The sequence below is a fragment of the Cynoglossus semilaevis genome, chromosome 14 (genome assembly GCF_000523025.1).
Source record: "Cynoglossus semilaevis isolate Cse_v1.0 chromosome 14, Cse_v1.0, whole genome shotgun sequence".
NCBI lineage: Eukaryota > Metazoa > Chordata > Actinopteri > Pleuronectiformes > Cynoglossidae > Cynoglossus > Cynoglossus semilaevis.
This window is the reverse complement of record NC_024320.1, coordinates 26,313,832-26,319,991: the sequence shown is the minus strand read 5'-3', so window position 1 is coordinate 26,319,991 and position 6,160 is coordinate 26,313,832.

The window sequence follows — 6,160 nt, the reverse complement described above, 5'->3', positions numbered from 1 at the left end:
AGACGTCAGTCAAGTCTTTTTTAAGAATTCAAAAGAGACGCCCACTGACACAGATAGACTGAGTGGAAAAAAGACACTGAACAGTGAACGTAGAACCTTCTGCAGGGCTGCACCACCGCAGCCTCTGATTGGCTGGAAATTTAGACAAAAAACTCCAAAATTACCAAATACATGTCATCGACAGAGATCTATCGATGCCTCAGGAGTCGGTGAAACATCTGTGACAAATCACATCTGTTGAAATAAAAATTGAATCTCACGTCAAGATGTCAGGAGTCACTGGTCAAACCATGACACTACACACTCCACTACAGTAGGTGGCAGTGTGTGCCTAAAAGCGTTTGGTTGTGGCCCACTATTAAACCCAGACGTCAGGTCCTACGTAGGCTGAGAGACATTCAGGTGTCGGAACAGAACGTGGGAAGAACGTGTTCCACAGACACCAACAGAGTTTTAGATAAAAATCATGATAAAACCGTATCTTTATCTATTTTATAATGACATTTCCTCCAGACCCCCACCCCCCCGTACGAGGCCTGGTCATTTAAAAGTTTAATAACACCCAGCTTTTGTCTAATCTAAGTGAACCTCCCACTGCTACATCGCTCTTTAGGCACGAACAGTAAAATTAAGTAAATTTAGCTTCACCCTGTGAGCCGCTGGAAACATAACTCTGCTTTTATTTAGTGTTGTGATAACTGTAAATGTTCTCTCCCCAGATATCCAGCCCACATAGTAGGTTTAAGTATTTGTATATTACCAGCTGTGTGTGTGTGTGTGGGGGGGGGGCAGGTGGGGGGTGTACCACCCTTTACTGTATAAATACTAGAATATCTGCTGCCTGAAAATGGAGATAAAGAAATGTTTTATTAGTCCCGTGACAGGGAGGTTTAGGATCTGATCCACTGAGGCAGTAAAAACAGGAGGGTTAATAAATAGTAAAGATGAAGATAAACATTTGAACGTCTGAAATATAACAACAGAAAAGTTCTGGGACTGATAAAAACTAGAGCTGACGTTCTACGGTTCTACTGACACGTTCACGTTAGAACGTCCTTGAATTAAAGGGGACGTCAGTCAACACTGACTGAACCTGGAGGAGCCACGGTTTGAACAACAACAACAAGAACTGTTCTGTTTTCTGCCGATAGTACCACAGTACCAGGTATGAGTGGTGAGGGTCCGTCATGTACCACCCAAACGTTCATTCAAAAGATCATCATCATCATCTTCATCATCCTCATCTTCTTCATCATCTTCATCATCCTCATCATCATCATCATCATCTTAATCATCATCATCACCATCTTCATCATCCTCTTCATCATCTTCATCATCCTCATCTTCTTCATCATCTTCATCATCATCTTCTTCATCATCACCTTCATCATCATCTTCATCATCATCTTCTTCATCATCTTCATCATCATCATCCTCATCATCTTCATCATCTTCATCTTCATCATCATCTTCCTCATCATCACCATCTTCATCACCATCATCATCATCACCATCATCTTCATCCCCATCATCTTCATCATCACCATCATCATCACCATCATCTTCATCATCATCACCATCATCTTCATCATCATCTTCCTCATCATCTTCATCATCTTAATCATCATCATCACCATCTTCATCACCATCATCATCTTCATCATCACCATCATCTTCATCATCTTCATCATCATCTTCATCACTTGAATCACTCTTCATGTCTGTTCTGAAACAGAACTTCTGGTTTTATTTTTTTATATTTTACATCTGTTGAGGACCAGGTTGAACCAGGTTGAAGCAGGTTTGTTTGACCTCAGCTCTCGACCTCTGACCCTGACTGCTGGTGTTGATCCTGTTACAGCTCCCTGACTCTGATGTGCAGCACAGATGTCACGACATCAGTTCAGTGATGCTGTAAATACTGTTAATGTACACAGAGCTGATTAAAACAGCACGCAGAGACGACAGATGACCCAGTGGGGGAGCTGTAACCACCCTGATGCTCAGCTGACCTACATGGGCCGTGACGCCGTCCAACGCCTCCACCTGTCTCCAGCCGCGCTCCTGGTGTTTGACGTGGTGAGGCTGCTGAACTGACGGACAGTCACGTCTCTGTTCTGATTGGTCGGCCGCTGATGTGATGTTGATCGACTAAATAATTAATAACAAACTCTTGTTTGATGAGGGGGGGGGTGTAATTGGGGTCAGAGTGCGATGAAGAACAGACGAGAGTTAATCAACTAAGAAATAATCAGGACTGAAGTCTCTGTCACTTCACTGACGGAGACCACGTTAACTGGGTTTGAAACCAGGTCTTCACACAGCACACGTGTATGAAACATGAGACGGTCATGGACCGTCACACACACACACACACACACACACGTGCTGGGCTCATGTAAAACCCAGTGCAGCTCTTTGTGGAGTGTGTTTGCCCCGTGGCCGTGGATGAACTATATTATTCACACACGACTCAGAGGCTAAAAGACCTGATACTGGAGCTGGAGCTGGAGCTGCACAGGTGGAAACATCTGGGGAAAAAAAAAAAATATATATATATATATATTAATACATTAAAATATAAATATATACGTTATACATTATACATTATATAAATAGTATCAAAATACAATAATACGTTAAAATTTCACAGTTGCTATTGTTGCTAATGTGGTCCAAAGTTGATCAAAAGTGACAGTGAAGTGAGAATGTTTTTTTTTTCTTTTTTTTTTTCAATTGTCTTTTATTTTTGTGGTTAAATTTGACGGTTCTTTTCATTAATCTGACGTCTTTTTTTTTTCTTCTTCTTCTTCTTCTTCTGTGGTTCTGCCTTCAACCTGACATTTGAAATGAAATGTCAACCAACGGACAGGATATTTAAAGATCTGCTCTGAGATTAAATGTCTTGTTTGTGGCCTCTGGGTTTGAAATACAACTCTGAGGTTTAGCATAAGGTTGGGATCAGAGAGAGAGAGAGAGAGAGAGAGAAATGTCTCCCACGAATCCTCGGTTCCCCCTCATTTTCTTGTCTTTCTACGACATAATGCAACATGTTCTCCGCATTCATTTAGAGATCAACATTCAAAGGATCAACTTAAAAATATGTCAAAAATAAATATTTAAATCTTCTTAAGATTTTTTTTTTTTTTTGCCCCGACCACTCTTGTCCCCGGGCGTCCTGACTGCGACTCCGACTCTCAAACTCAGCTGATTGTTTTGATTTGTATTTAACAGTTGTCTTTGTTCCACCTCAAAACAAACAAACGACAAAAGCTGCTTCGAGAAAATTAGTTACATTTTCCAGAATCAAAACTGGTGAGTTTTACTGCCATCATCAGGTTAGTGTGTGATTCAACAGCCTAACTCACCGCAGCCTCACCTTCACTGTTCCTTCAGGCAGCTGAACGTGTCATAACTCATTAGCCAACCAACGATAACGCTTTAAAAACTCAACACAACAGGTCCTAGAGCAGATCCCTGTGGAACACCTCCTCCTCCTCCTCCTCCTCTTCCTCCTCCTCCTCAATCAGAGTTTCTACAGCATCGTTAGCTTCTTCAGTGTCACGTGTTGCTGCTGTTTCCACCAGACAGGAACACATTTAAAAACATGTTAATGGAGCGCACGCTTTTTAAAGTTCAGATTTAGAATCAACATGCTCTTTTTGTAAGAGGGTTACTGAGCGCCGCTGGAGCTGCAGGGATTACTCACTCACTCACTCACTCACTCACTCGGTTGAAATGGGCGAATCACAGGCCAGGGCAGCTGTCAACATCAACCACTGATAATAAAGAGACTCGCCCAAAATCTGAGAGCATCCCAGAGCACTTAAGAAAACCCAACAGCCCCATCTGTCAGCGCTCCACTCAGTGGTTCTTACTTAGTTCACGCAGTGACGTGCTGCGAGGATTTCATTAAAACCAAAGACAAAAACATATTTATGTTCTTAATCCGTGTCCTGGACTGGACCCTGGTCCAGAGTCAGACCCAGAGCAGAGACGCTGCTCCTCAGAGCTGCCGTGACTCTGCCCTCTGCTCTGACGTATAAAGTATAAATATGAGTGAACAACAACAGGTTTGTTCTGTAGAGATGTTCGTTAATAACGTTCTGATGGAACGATATCGTCCAAACGCTTCAGTTCTGTTTCTGATAAATGCAGAACTGAGGTGAACGTCTCAGGAACCTTCCAGTAGAACTGACCAAACCAGTTAACTAAGTTAATGGTTAGTTAGTCATTATCGGTCATTACCCCTGGTTTTTTGATGAACTAAATAACTCAACTCTCAGGTGTTCAGTTTTATGACGTGGTCGTTTTTGATTCGTCAGCTGTGATGATCTTGTTTGGGGGGCAGCTCCGTGTGAATCTACCCCAGGGTGGGGTAGATCTCAGGGCAGTTTATCAGCTGACAACAAGCTGAGTGACAACAACAGCGTGACGACAGACTACAGTCAGGTGGAGTGTGTGTTTCAGTCGTCAGTTAATCCTCCACACCACTGTGTTGCACCGGGGCAGTTAGGCCTTAATGCCCCGGCAGTTGTTCTGACAAAGATCATAATAGGGATTAGAGCTTGTTTTGATGTTTGAGATTAACACGTCACCAACACTAGGGGGTGTTGTTTGGTTATTTGAGTTTAGAAACAACAACAAAGTTTAACGAAGTGTCGGAGTCTGTGACGTCGCAGAGACAGGAGACGACGACAACATCTGTGTTTTGGTGGTCGTCTCTGATTGGTCAATAAACACCTCCACCTGGGTGGTGGTCGTCTCTGATTGGTCAATAAACACCTCCACCTGGGGTGTCTCTGATTGGTCAATAATGGGTGGTGGTCGTCTCTGATTGGTCAATAAACACCTCCACCTGGGGTTTGTAAAACCTTTGGTTGATATGATGTTTATATTATTGGTTTTTATTTTACTCCTCGCTCTACCATGCAAATGTTTAAAATAAATACCCCCCCCCCCGTTCAGACTCTTTGGCCTGACAGACCTCACCCCCCCAAGTCACGTTAATGACAATACACTGTGATTGTGTTCTAATGTTCTGCCCCCCCACACAGCCCCCCTCCCACCACCCCTGAGCTGTTGTTGCTGTTGTTGTTGTTATTTTAACCCCAGTCCAGAGAGGCAGCTGAACAATAATTATTCATGTTGGACTCTGTTGTTTACTCCTCTGTGTGGTTGACCCCCCCCCCCCCCCCCCCCCCCCCCCCCCCCCCCCCCCCCCACCTTTGCCCTTTATCTATAATGACTCGTTCAAATAAATGGAACACAAATATGAACTGATTCAAACTGACGTCATTGAAAAGTCAACGGTGTTGGTTTTAGTCTGAGTCGTCACCTGGAGGCTCAGACCACGGTCTGTGGTTCAGCTGGTCTGTGGTTCAGCTACTACACTGGAGTACACGCAGTACTAGTACTGTGTGTATCAGTGAAGTACACAGGAGTTGTACTCGTGACACCATGACACGTTCGTCTCTAATCTGTGTCACAGTGTGGATTACAAGCTGTATCACAGGATTACACAATTACAGCCTGTCTGTGGGGGGGGGGGGGACGTGACACCATGACAACTTAAGCACCATTAGCTGATGTTGCACACACAGGCATGCTAACTGCTAGCATAGCTTGATATATGTCATCTAACATATATGTTGATGTAAAATGTAATAAATATACATGGAGACGGTGATGATGTCATGATTATTCTGATGATGTCATGATTGTTCTGATGATGTCATGATTGTTCTGATGATGTCATGATTATTCTGATGATGTCATGATTATTATTCTGATGATGTCATGATTATTCTGATGAGGTCATGATTATTCTGATGATGTCATGATTGTTCTGATGAGGTCATGATTATTCTGCCTGTGTTGGAGGTGTACAGCTCAGTCAGACCACAGCGCTCGTGCTCTGCGGTACATCAGCTCAGGGTCACATTACCCAGAAGTCAGCTGGTTAATACGTCTCATCTAATGTGGCCAACATTTACTCAGATGATGAACTCTAATGGAGTGATGTCATGGTTCAACTGTTGTTTTGGTTTTTTTTATAACACATCTGCTGATTGATGTTATGATTGATGAGGTCATCACCCCCCCTCCCCCTCCCCCTCCCCATCCTTCCTCTGTTTGATTTCTGTGGAAAATCCACTCT